Source organism: Pinus tabuliformis, chromosome 7 (assembly GCF_031772625.1).
Source record: "Pinus tabuliformis cultivar Carrire ecotype Pingquan chromosome 7, CPIR1, whole genome shotgun sequence".
Lineage (NCBI taxonomy): Eukaryota > Viridiplantae > Streptophyta > Pinopsida > Pinales > Pinaceae > Pinus > Pinus tabuliformis.
In genome coordinates this window covers 1745794028-1745808267 of record NC_142293.1, presented here as the reverse complement: position 1 = coordinate 1745808267, position 14240 = coordinate 1745794028, and positions in this window count along the sequence as shown.

Below are 14240 nucleotides of genomic sequence, written 5' to 3'. Positions count from 1 at the left end.
TGAAAGGAATGATCCCCTTTCCCACCATTTCTAGCTCTTTCTTCTTCAAAATCACTTCAATTTTTGTCGGGTCAACTTTAATTCCAAGTATCATATCCATATCTACATATTCCCAAGAAAATGTGTCTAAAAAATATTTCAATATATGAGTTAATTGACTTCCCTGTTCATAAGTTAGGGCAGAATTGATAATTAAAGTTTTTCTGGGAAATATCTCAATTACCTTGCTTCCACCTTTAGTCATTGATTATATAGGAAATACAGATAAGAGGGATGAATTTAATTCGGTTGTTGTACTATGGTCTTGGAAGTTATTCTTAGCAATGATATTTATCTCATGACTTGAATGCCCCTCTAAGTGCTGGAAAAAATCAATGTTTGAAATAGAGCAATTAATTAAATTATCCCCAAGGTTTCCATTAAGGCCCATAGCTTGGGGTATTGTCAAAATTGGTTGAATAATTTCTCAATTAAGTTCTTCCTCAGCCTAATGAATCTTTTCTGATTTCAAGAGGGGTTTAGCAGGGGGATATAGATTGATATGCTTAATTTCAGCCTTATGAGTGATGGTCATGTTCCCCGACCTACACTTAATGAAGGCATCCGTTGTGGCCAACCAAGGTCTCCCTAAGATCAAAGGGTACCTCCCTAAATTAGTCCTAGGCTGAAGAACACCAGGGTCTGCATATTTTCCAATGGAAAATCTGGTAGACACAAGGCTTGCAATTTCCCCACCTACTTGAATTGTAGAGGGTTCTTTCTTTTGTCTCCCCAGCTTTTTGATACATAGTTCCCTAACTATTTTAGCATAGATTGGGATATTCCTAATCACTTGCAGTAAAGGAAACTTGATGCATAAATTTCTTAACTTGGATACTAGATCAAATTCAGGCTGTTTTGTCATTTCTTCCACCCCAACCTCTCAAGAAAAGGAGGTTGGACAATTTGAGATAAGGAAGGTTCTTGTGATCTTAGAATGTTTTGTTCTATTGTTTCTTGTACATTTTCTATTTTAGGTGTATCAAGGGTTTCTTCCTCTATAATTTCTTCAATATTTTTTGGTTGGGTCACCACTTTTCCTAACCTTAGTTTAATTTCCTATAGAGACGCAGGAAACTCCTGTAGTAAAGGTACAAAAATTTCCTACAGAGGTGCAAGAAACTCCTGCAGCAAAGGTACAAAAATTTCCTGCAGAGGCCGAGGTGTAATGTAATAAGTAGGATAAGTGGGATAAATGACCATTCCAATATTGTGAGTAGATTGGATGGCTTTATTGTTGAGATTGGATACTAGCTGGGCAGGAAGTTGTTGTTGTACCATTTGTTGTAAATAAAAGTTTTGAGGGGAATAATTTGGTGCAGCAGGGTAAGGGAAATTCCCTTGCCAAGGCCAGGGCTGCCAAGGCATTAGAATGTTCCACATCCAATTCTGGGCATAAGGAAATTGAAAATGTTGTTGTAACATACCTACAGGATGTGGTTTCCATGGCCTTTGAGGTGCCATTGCAAATTCTAAATGAGCAGCAATAGAGGATTTTCTGCCAGAGGAAGCTGTTGTGGGATTATTAGTCCACTTAGGATCAACTATCAAACCTTGTTGTAAACCTCCTGTTGGATTCCTCTATTTCCTTTGCCTTGTTCTTTACGAACTTCCTCTCCCTTACCAGTTTATTAGTGGACGAAGTGGTGCTCACATCACCACTAAAAATATTTGAAAATATTGGACCCTATTCATATATTATGCAGAAATTTAAAAACTTCTACTTACCAAACAATCAGGACATGACTTTGGCGAATTCTGATCTCTGCAGGTGCGTAGGCCTTACCCCACGTCTTACCACTTCAACTCCCCCAGTCCTAAAAAATTCAAACAAAAGAAATCATACTAAAACACTTCCAGTATCATCCCTTAGCACCTCCCCGGCAACGACGCCAAAATGTTTGGGAAAATTATAGACTTATAATTTGACAAACATAAATTATCAACCAGGGTAGGTAAGCTTGTGAGATGTTGTGAAAAATATATGCAGGCTAATACCGTAAGTGTTGTTCTAAGTAAAATCACACACACACAGCTTCAAGAACTCTTTTCTTTATCAACACTTAGCAGCAAAGGCTATGGAGTAGATAATTCATCTCTCTACAACACCTAGAATTGCTGATGCAGATCTAGAAAAGATACAAACCCAAACAACAACAATTAACTCAATTCCTTCAAGAACTCTTTTCTTCATCAGCACTTAGCAGCAATGGCTATGGAGTAGATAATTCATCTCTCTACAACACCTAGAATTGTTGATGCAGATCCAGAAAAGATACAAACCCAAACAACAACAATTAACTCAATTCACACTTTGCATAATAGAAATGAAAGCATATTCAACAATTCCAAATCATTCATCAAATGAGCTCACTTTTAACCATCATTCACAAGCTGTTACAAATTAGAAAAGAGAACTGCAAACTGTGTACTAATTCTAGTAATGCATGACAAAAATAAATAAAAATAAAACAAATCTGCAGCTATAGGAGTTGTGAGTAAAGGGGGCCCTCCCTTACTCACAACCCCTTCAAATACAAAAGGAGTTACTCAACAAAATTTAGTATAACATCAATTATTATATTAATCTAGAAAATATACAGTCATATAGGTCTGATATATTCAATCTATCCTTCTTCTCTCCAGATCCTTCTTCTCCCCATCCAAATAAACATAAAGTTCTTTTATACAAATACATGGGCATAACTTGCCTCAAGTTAGAAAATATAACACCCTACAACTGCTGACTAACAATAGCTGATAAAGATAGAATAAATAAGCATGATGAGGTCGATCCATGACTAAAAGCATGGATCGAATAGATTTTGTGAAGCTGCAGGAACTGCCTCTTAATATGGCCATATGAAAAAGGAATGAAGATCTAGGCAGTTTTAATGGAAATTCTGAGGTGACCAATAGGACAACATCCATATTAGTGTCTTTCTCAACAAAACTCATGTCTTCATTCTCCTCGAGGCTGACCGAAACATGCTCAACCATGGATATTGTTACAGGAAATCAAGGCGGTTACAGGAAATCTCTGTGTCTGTAGGAAATTGGTGAACTTGCAAGAAATTATGGAGCAGTTGGAGGAAATCAGGGTGGTTACAGGAAATCTCCACATATACAGGAAATCGACGAACTTTCTGGAAATTGCGGAGAAGATACAGGTAATCGAGGCAATTATAGGAAATCGATGACTGCAGGAAATTGCAGAGTAGTTGCAGGAATCTTGGAACCACTTCAAAAAATGGTTGATCTGCACAAGATGTGGTCAACTTCTTTGACATTGTAGGTTATTTGATTAGATAACATTTTAACATCAAAAATACTTAGGAATTAAAGTAAAATGATACATTTTAAAATAATTTACATTCTTTCAAGTTCATAGCACCCTCTTGGTCAAACCACACAAAATGTAGTAAAAGAGGGTTTTTAAGGATAAGAAGGCTTCAAAATAAGGGGGTTAAGGCCTAATAAATATTATCAAAATTGAGAAAAATTGGGACGCAACAACTAGTTTACACAAGTTGGGTTGCAATGTATGTGTAAGTCATGGGGTGTCTAGTGCAGGTCAGATCTTTGATTCCATGTGCAAATCTACTTGGAAGTTCCAGGTGTAGGTTGGCTCAAAATTGCCTCCTTGCTCTTCATCTTTCAAAGCCAAATGCATCTCAACCAATGTGTTTAGGGTAAATTTCCCTTCCTCTACATGTCTATAATCAAATTTCCTTAGCATAATGTAGTGCTTTTTATATTTTTCTAAACATATGGGGAAAATGCTAAAATGATATGTTTGAACAGTCAAATCTACATAGTATTCGATAAAAAAAAATTGATGAACTCTTTAAGGGTAGACAGAGCACCAAAAAGTGAGATGTGCCTGAGTGAGGCAAGAAGTTAAAGTTGAACCATTAAAATTATGGATCCACTATAATTTCATTCATACTTAGTTATTTGTCATTGCTAATCATTCAATATTAACAAAAGGCATAAGAAAACCCCTATTTTAAATTAGTTTTTGGCCGCATGGGTTAGGAAGAAAACTTACAAATTTGATTTAACATGAAATAATGAATAACAGGAAAACCCCTTCAACTCAATTTTAGTCAAGAATTAAGAGACATAACCTAAGCAAGCTTGAAATAAGGTGAGTTATCCTTGTATTTTTCTAAAAATAACTCCCACAAGCTTGTGATGTTTGGATGTTTGATTTTAATGGCATGTACTGAGTCCTGCTCGAGAAATGCTAAATTAAGAGCCAAATAAACAAAAACAGGATGTCAAATAAGAGAACAGTCATATATGCCGACAATTCTACTTACCATGTTTGGAATTGTTTCAATCAAAGTAGTATATGAATAAGTAACAATAACTTCATAAGAATACAACCAAAGCAGTAGCCCTACCTCCTCCAAAATATCTTAAAGGAAAGAATAGAATTAGATTAGGCATTGACATGTTAGAAAGAAACATAAGAACATAGCTAGAAAAAAACAACTGAAATTTTGGATGGACTGACAAGTAAAATAAAGGTTCACAATCTAAAACTTAGATTATTGCATGATAAAAGTATATCCAAATAATTGCATTTAGAGGTACATTCTATAGCCTAGTAAGGATTAGAAGTGTTATTAATGTTTGAGGGGTCATCAAGAAGTTTTGCACACTCAAAGATCACACTCTAAGGAAGACTAAGGGTTTTGAACTGTGATCGAAGGGAAACTTGATACCCTGCAGTCTGGATAAAACAAATACATCCAAGCCGAGCTTAATCAGAACTAGCATCCTACGTTGGTAGAGATAGTGAAGGAAAAATAAGGACATGGATCTAAAGTTAGCGAATTTTGTAACAGAGGAAGGATTTTTTTTACTATTGCTTAGATCAGTCCATACATAGGGTTCTAGTTGAATGTCCATTAGGGCATGAAACCTTCATGTTTAGAAATTGGTTCTTTATCTGAATACAAAACTATATGAACTCCTATGGTATGATTTAACTTAAATCACATCGATTCTATTGACCGAAGCAATTTATTCAGGGTAGTTCATTCTATCAATACGATGTTTTATTATTGATTTGTTCATTAGAATATGTATTGTTTGAATATGATTCAGCTTTCAGTTGACATAAGGACATCTCAACCTCAAACCCTAATCCCCACAAGCCCTAGCATATAAAATTTACCTAGATCACTACATTATTTTTGTTTTAAAAAATGATAATGAGATTCTATTAATGTGATAATATTTCTCCTTCATAAGCATTTCTACAACTAGCTTCCTTGTTCCTTTCATTTATGCCTTGCACACAATGTCATGTTCAATTATGTCTAGACTTTAATGCTTATAGAAACATTACCTTGAAGGTTTAGTTGATAAAAGAACCTTTTAATAATTTCTATTATATCTTGTCAACAATTTTTCTTCAATGATCCTTAGCATTGAAGATATCTTATCTCTCAAACTCCCTTGCACCCGTCTAATTAGAAAATACAAATGCCATGCCACTAAAGTTGATTCAACAATGATCAGTTGCTTTTTAATTTCTTTCATAGATAAAACTTATGGTCACCTCAATGGAAAATAATATTAACAACCTCCATTAGTGAGGTTCCCTTGTATTTTCCTGAGGCCATTAAACACACAAATTAGAGTAACCTCGCCCACTGAAATGTTTCTGAAACTGTAAGTGGGATAGCGACTTCACATATGTTCTCGATTTCAAGCTAAAAGTTAGGGGTATTAACGTTTTCTTAAGATTCATTGTAGCTATGGGCATAATATAAATATATAGTATCTACACAAACAATAAAAAATGAGCATAACATTACCAACCCAAGAATTTAATACATTGCACTGAAAATTACATGCACAATGTGAATAATCATATGTTGCTTTAAGGATGACCATGCAACCATTGTACCATTATTTTTAGCTTGCTTCTTTGATTTTTCATCTTCACCTTGAAAGATCATCCCCACAACTTCCACAAAACATGTAAACGCTCGCATATGTCCCGGTCTTGACCTCCTTGTTGTATATATTGGTAACGACACCCCAACCCTTTGGGCCATCTCTTGTATTAGATTTTTGCACGCTCTAGTTTTTTCCTGTAATTCAAAACACATCTTAGAAATTACTTATTTATAGTCGCATTTATAATTCATTACATTTAACATATTTTGACATTTTAATTATAAATTTCCATAGATTTTTCTACAAAACAAATTCACAAACCTTGATAGAATAATGTCATCTTCAACTCTGCTAGCCTCCACTCTTTAAAACAAATAATAATGAACCTTTTTTTTTCATTCTCTATGGTGTAGATTTCCTAGCACGCATTGAGTGTAAATCCAATAGTAATCAAAGTCCTACCTTCCTTAAGAGAGTTCCCTCCATAGGAAGTCCATGCAATGCAAGCTGAATAATTGTTAATTTTATCCCTTCTCCAAAGAAAGCATGTCTACTTTTAAGGTAAAATGACGTTCACTCGCGATTTCCGCTACTAGTGGCAATAAATAACTAGAGATAAAAATTCCAAATTCCCTTAAGCCAACTAACTGGGACACAAAAAATGGCCAAATATCAACCCTAGTCTCTCACCTATTCTTCAAGTGCTATGAAATTAGTTACATTCATCTCTAAATGTAGATATAGACAATAATAGACATTGTATAGCTCCATCATCTTAGAGAACAAAGTTGACCACCTTGTTTCTAAAATTTTATGGATGTTATAAATAACCATACTACTTCTAGGTAAGTAGATAAGGTTCCAGTGGAATTTGTTTGATCTGAATTTAAAACTACAAAAAATGCTTGAAGGTGTTAAAAATTGGACAAGATATGAATTAATCCATGGACTTACCTTTGCCGATTGGCCTCTCTGCCATAGATTATGCCCGCCTATTTCACAACAACCAATCTAGTCTAGATGGTAGATTGATATTATAACAGAGGGTTCAAAACCCATCTCTCTTCCCTTCTCCTTTTATAGTTCATCTAGTTTGTTATTCTTTTACAAGGATCATAACATGCGTGATTTCAAGGTGCGACAAAGGTCACAACTTACAACCCTTAACCTATCCAGTGAAACTTGTAATTTGTTGTATAGGCATCAACAAGTCTTCAACCAAAGTTAAATCTATGTATTATTTTCGGTGCGGTGCTTGCCATTTTGGGTTGGGCAGGTTTGGTAACCCTACTTGATATATAGATACAAATTTCATTAACACAAGCCTTGAGGTACCACATCATAGGGTTTGAGCAGGTGCAAAACCAGTTCTCGCTGGGCGAAGGAAAGGAATGATAACATAAATAAATCACATTATTGTTCATAGGTCAATGGGACTCAAAAGTACAACAAGAGACATTTGTAATGTGGTAGTGCTAATGGAATTTAATGGATAATACTTATGTTTGTGTACCTCTTTCAATCTAATATTAAAACCAACAAGGAAAAATAAACAAGCAATGGTCTACTTACTAGGATTCTTGTAGCAAGACACTGTGAGGGGCCTCTTCTTGAGAGATTACTGAGAGCAACTTCTGCAACCACATGCTCGGCCTAGAACAAATTGACATACAATTTGGGCCTTTCAAAAGTTTCACCATTGAATATGAATACTTCCTTTAAAAAAGGGGCATGATTGAGCCCCTCCTATATCCAAAAATACGATGGAAAATTGAAACAAATCCTCTCAGCAAGCTCTTATAGATGGTTCTTGTACATGATTGCACTAATAGTAAAATAAATAAATCCAATTACCCAAAACCTAATCCCCAGATAAGAAAACAGCATAAACATTCAAATCAAAAGGAACTTAAAGAATAGTGTAAACATGTCACCTATATACTGAAAATGTTGCAATCCTTCTCAATATGATAATTTGAGTTGTAACATCTTCCTCCTTCTATACCCGTGATAGAAAATCATTATTCAAACATAGTATTGTTCTCTGATACATACTGATAATTTGGGACTTCTAGAATTTAGGTTCACAAAAAACAACAAAAATATCTAGACAAAACACATTAGATGCCAATCCTGCATGGAGAAAATATGCATGAGATTGACTTCCTTGCTCTTACATTGTTGTGGGAAAGAACATATAAAAACCAAAATGGGTTGAAACATGTGAAATTCCTCTCATTCCCTAACGTATATGAGTGAAGGGTTTCCCTTGTCCCAAACCCAACATTTTCCCAAGTTATTAAATCAATCTCTGTATTTGAGGATTAAAATAATTCTCCAAAATTAAGTTGTATATAAATTTTATCACTCTAGATAAATTTAGAGACCCCTTTGTCTCTAAATTTTAACATTGTAGATGGATTAAATGGGTTTCTGAATCGATATACAATTTTAAAAGGGGCAAGGAGTCTCTGAATCCATCTTCATTGTTAAAATTTAGTGAAAGGTAACACTTCAATATCAAAATTACAATTTTTCTTTTTTGGAGTGACACAATTAAAAGTGACTAGCATAAATGACTAAGTCATATACTTGTACTTCTTAGTTGGTCATATTTTTATTCTTGCACTGCATTAATCATTTAGGATAATCATTTTTAATGTTGTCACTTATTATCTAGTCATATATTTTAGTCCTTGACTAAATTTGTTAGTTAAGTTAGTCATTTTTAGTTGGGTCACTCATTGTCTAGTCATATATTTTATCCCTAGACTAAATTAGTTGTTTAATTTAGTCAGTTTTAGTTGAGTCACTTAAAATTACTCAAATTTAGTAATAATTCACTTGAAATGACTGTGGTAACTAACTAATTTAGTCGCATAGTTACTAATCTCTCATTTTGTATCAGTGCATCATTCAAAAATTACCTGGGTAAACTTGTTTCTAAGAATGTGTATCAGAAATTACTTGATGATTATGCAAATGGTAATTCAAGTTTTATTGGTTTCACAAGAGCTCCAAGTGGTCAAAATATTCTTGAAAAGTTATCAAATGATTTATTCGTGTGTTATAAGATTAAATATGTTTTTACAGTCATGCTAACTTTTCAAAAGTATAACGAGTTGGATGAAGTATATTGAAAGTTAATCTCTTTCACTTATCCAACTATGAGAGATTTGGATAAACTTTTTGAAATCCAATCATAAGATATTTCAACTACAAAAACATCCATATAAACAAGTTATATCAAGACACAGAATCAGGGCAGGTTCAAATTGTGGGGGGGAAATCCAACAGTCAAAGGGTGTTCCTTAAGATTTGTAGAAATTGAGTTTTGTAGAGACTATATAAATATTGTAAATTTTGATATGGAAAGGGGTTGATTCTTAGATCAAAAGTTGATATTTTTTGTACTAGCCCAATTTTCCAAATTTAATCAAGGATTATTGGTTTCAAGATAAAAAAATATTGTTCATACGTAAGTTATCTCTTGTTTTACGTGGTCTTTTCTTTTATACATTTAATATTGTGTGGATCTTGGGAGAGGTCTGACTAAGGATTAGCTTACCTTAAATCCCCTGGCAAAGTTATATTCACATACTATTATTATTGGAACTCACCACTTTGGTTATATTTTAAAAAGGAAGAGTTTATTTACATTAAGTCAAGGATTTTATTCCTAAAAAAACCATTTTTAAACAAATCCTTCACTTATATTCTTTGACACAATTATTTAGCTAGGAACTACTAGAAAAGGAAAGCATCACCTTTGTCTCCTTCTAACTCACCTAGGTTTTGAAGTTCCTTTTATTACATGGGTTATGAGTTTCATCTCATCATTTTCTTTTGTAGCCCTTATGAATGGACCAACATCTTCTTTCTTCCATGTGCAAAAGGGTCTCCGACAAAGATGTTTTCTTTCCCCATTACTTTTCCTACTAGTGGATGAAGGACTAAGTAGGATGCTAGGAAATGCAAAGCCAAGGGGAGACTTTAGAGGAATAACAGTTGATGTAAACTGTCAATTACGCACCTATTTTTTTTATAGTATTCTTGTCTTTTGTGATGGTTCATGTCAAGACACAAGTTTTCCAGATTCCCCTTTGGTTTTGTTTTGGAGAGCCATGGGTATGCAAATAAATATTTCTAAATAAACTCTCTTGATACAATTATTAGAATAGGTTGAAGTCATTCATTTTAAAGTTTTTTTCCCTTCTACCTTGATGAATTTTTGTGAAGGTCTTAAATACATTGGATTCCATTTAGAACCAAATTCATACAAAAAATTACACTAGAATTGCCTCGTTGCAAAATTGGAAAAAAGGTTAAAGGCTTGGAGTTTTAAATGGCTCTCTAGAGTAGAATGATTAGTGCTTATCAAGTCTATCCTTGAATCCATCCTTGTGTTTTGGATGTCTCTCTCTTGCATTTTTAAAGGAATCTTAGAGAAGCTACGCAAAGTGTGTCTTATGTTTCTTTAGGCAAACTATTTGGATCATTTTGCCTCATGTGGGTAAATGTTAAGCCTTATATAAGCTCCATGTTATCCCAAAAACCCGTTATTGAGCCTTATTTATTGTGTAATTGCATTTATGTTATTATTTTGTTATGTTGGCTAGAACCCTTCATGTTCCCATTTTATTATAATTGTATCCTTTGTCTCCTATACATATACTAAGGAGATATAGTCTTAGGATCACAAAATATTGTATCGTTCATTGTATCTTTTATAAAATGAGCTTTCCCCCTAAAAGTGTATTGTAATTATTGGTTTCGTAGCATTTTTAAGCCTCAAGGATCATAACATTTGGTATCATAGCTCTTGATCCTATGGTTTTGCTACTTCAAACAGGCCATCGTGACATTTTCTCTTTGACTTTTTTTCTAGGAGGCTTCAGATGGTGAAACCTAGAGAATATTGAGAATAAATCCTAAGAAATATTTGGTTCACATTTTAGATATTGATTTGATATTTTTATGATATATTGTCTAAGAAAGTTAGGGTTTGTGAATTCTCCTCAATTCTATCTCAAATGGGTTTCTTTTTAATTTTTGATGTAGATTTTTTCTATGAGGCTTCAGACTGTGAAGCTTGGACCATGTTGAGGAAAAATTATGGTGAAAATATGGTCCAAGTTAGAGATCTTGTTTCACTGTATTTTTTGGAGATATGCTGCAAGGAAGTTAGGGTTTTTGTATGCTCCGAAATTCAATTCCAAACAAGTCAGTTTGGAATTTGTGCTGTACCTTTTTTTTACAAGGATTCTTAAAGTGAAACTTGCACCATATTAATGAAAATTATTAGAGTATTTAGTTCTATTTCTAAGAATTTGGTTTGCTATAATTTGGAAGTTATTCCCTACGGAAGTTAGGGTTTGTGAATAGTTATGAAGTAAAATTTAAACACGTCAACTTGATATTTTTGCTATATCTTCTTGTTTGGAAATTTCCAAACTTCAAAATCTTTATGAATTTCAACAAACATAGAAATACCTCAACTAAAAGTTCCATATTTATATTTCAATAATTGGACACATGGTATGATATATAATGTTGCTTGTGTGAAGAGGCAAAAAAATCAACAAGTTTTGGGAAAGTTAGTATAACTTTCAGTTGCCACATCAAATTCAGTTCACACCTATGGAATTGTAGAAACTACATATCAGAGTATTGTGGAGCAAATTTTTAGATCCAGAAGTGCTCAAGTATTAGATATATATTAACAAAGCTTGAACCATTCTAATATTATCCAAATTAAGGTATGTAACTTACTAGTGACCTAACTATTCATTATAAGATCCCCCCTTTTTTGGTTGTAATAAAGAGGATGGCTATTGTTATTTTCCAACATTCCTTAAAGAAAGCTACTACACTAATTAAATGTATTGAAGGACCACCCTTGACTAATTAAGAATGTGACCATTTATAATTTAGGTTATCTTAATTAGAGAAGAAAGTTAATGAAATGGAACCCAGTTTGTTGAAAAAGGTGGATCTCACATTTTCTCAAGAAAAACTTAAAAGATAAATGGAAAAGAAGATGAATAAAAATGAGGAATAAATACAAAAATCCATGATTGTCATGGAAAATCTTCTCTTGGAGAGGCTTCCTAAAATGGATGTCAAGATTCAAGTAAATTTTAAACATAGTGAGAATCATGTTTTTGAGAATAAATCTGATATGGGGAGCATGCTATCACAATTGGAGAGCACAAATTTTGAATTGTAGAACCATAATAATGAATTTTTAATCTAAGATCCACATCCTGAGGGCTTCAAATCAACACTAAGGAACTACTACAATGCAAGATTAATATGAGGATATTTGATGGTAATGATCCCGTAACATGTGTATTTCTAATGGAGAAACAATTTGATCTACACCAAGTGGCATCCTTACAAAAGGAAAATATTACATCCATGTTCTCAGAACAAGACCAAAATGTATGGTATCAATGGCTTTGTGAAATAAAAAATGATTTTGTTATATCTTGGTCCATTTTTATGGAGGAATTGATAGCACAACATGGGGATATTAAGAGTGAAGTACGGTAACTTAGGTGAGAGAAAGTGTGTGATCATGCGGAGAGTCAAGTGCAATGCATGAAAGTTCCAACACACAAAGAGAAAAGGAAGTGTGCCCCTTGGAAACCAATAATATTACACAACTTCAAAGGAACACACGAATGTAATGACATCACAAGCTAAGATGTGGAATAGCCCACAAGTTAAGGTGATGAAGTAATAAAACAACACGCATTCAACAATATTCATACAAATGCAAACGTAATAGTTCATAAGAATAAGCGTAAGTTAAATAACATACATTGCAAATACAACAAGAATAGTCCTACTATATTCACAACATATGCATGAAAGTGTGTTAACTCTCATTTTATTATAAGTTAAAGTTCCATTCATACATACACCATTGACAGACCACTAGCCCCAATAGTGGAACATTAAAGCCAAGAACACTTACTCCTCCAAAGAATTATGCTCGTTTTGCGCTACATAGAAGCCAAAGCTCTTCACAATACTCCCAAACTCCTTCTAAGCCTAAGCCTAGCCAAAATCTTGGCTCCCAAAATCCCATTACATGAGTTATGAGGTTCTATTTATAACAAGAGGGGGGTTGTTGAAAAATGGCAACAAGAAATGCTAAAAATAGAAGTGCTGAAAATAGCACTGCTAAAAATAATAGTTTGGGTACTAGTGTTGGATTGGGCAACAAGGAATGAAAAATGGAAGTGCTAGAATGAAAAATGGAAGTGCTAAACATAACATTGCTATTTTTAGCAGTTCAGGATGGATTCCTATTTCAGTCAGTCCTTGGACTAAAAATAGGAAGTAAAATTCGAATTTGGTCTTAGCATTTGTTTGAAAATAAATTAATTAATTATCCATGAGTTAATTAGTTGTGAAAAATCAGACATGAAGTCTATGTGAGGACATGCAACAATTTCTCCATTGATTGAGGGATTTATCCATCAGTTAAAGAGATAAGGATGAGTTCTAATTTTAGTAGTAATTAGTTGGCTCAGTTAACAGAGTCAAGTCCAGTTAGATTGATTTAAACAGTTTGTTTAAATTAATGTGAGTTCAATTAGTTAATGCATGCTTGCATATAACTGTTGTTCTTCAGATAACTGAATATTCTCGCATGAATAACTCATGCATGTCAGTTCAAACAGAGACCCAGTTGATATCAGAGAAGGGACAATGTACTATCATTTGGATGAATATTTTTCCTATAAAGGAAGCTCATTCATGATGAGGATTTATCTCCTTCAGGTTTGTGCAGTTATTTCTGAGCCAAGTGAGCAGTGTGAGGTGGGAATTCACACATGTGGAAGCACTCGACCCCAGGAAAAACTGCGCAAGGAAATAGGAGGCTTGGAGGGCAAAGGATAAAGTTTGAGAGAGGCCTTTGACTGTCTATGAGCAGCAAAGGTATTGCAGAGAGAGCAGGATAGCTTGAGAGCTGATTCTTTTTGTAATACTGAACATATTTCCACTTGTATGATAATACAGAGTTGGGGTTTTAGGCTAAGGCTTTCCCCGGGTTATTTCTTCTATGTTATGTGTGATTGATTTCTTCTTATCAGTTATATGTTTTCTATTGATCTTGCTCATATTCAATTAAGCTTCCGCATAATTGTTTATAGAAGTGGCTCAAGTATTTTGCTTTAGTATATTGCATTATTAGGTGATCTACAGTGGGAATTTCTACATGTTATCAGAGCAAAGGTGATCAAAGCAGAGAACAATATACTAGAGGA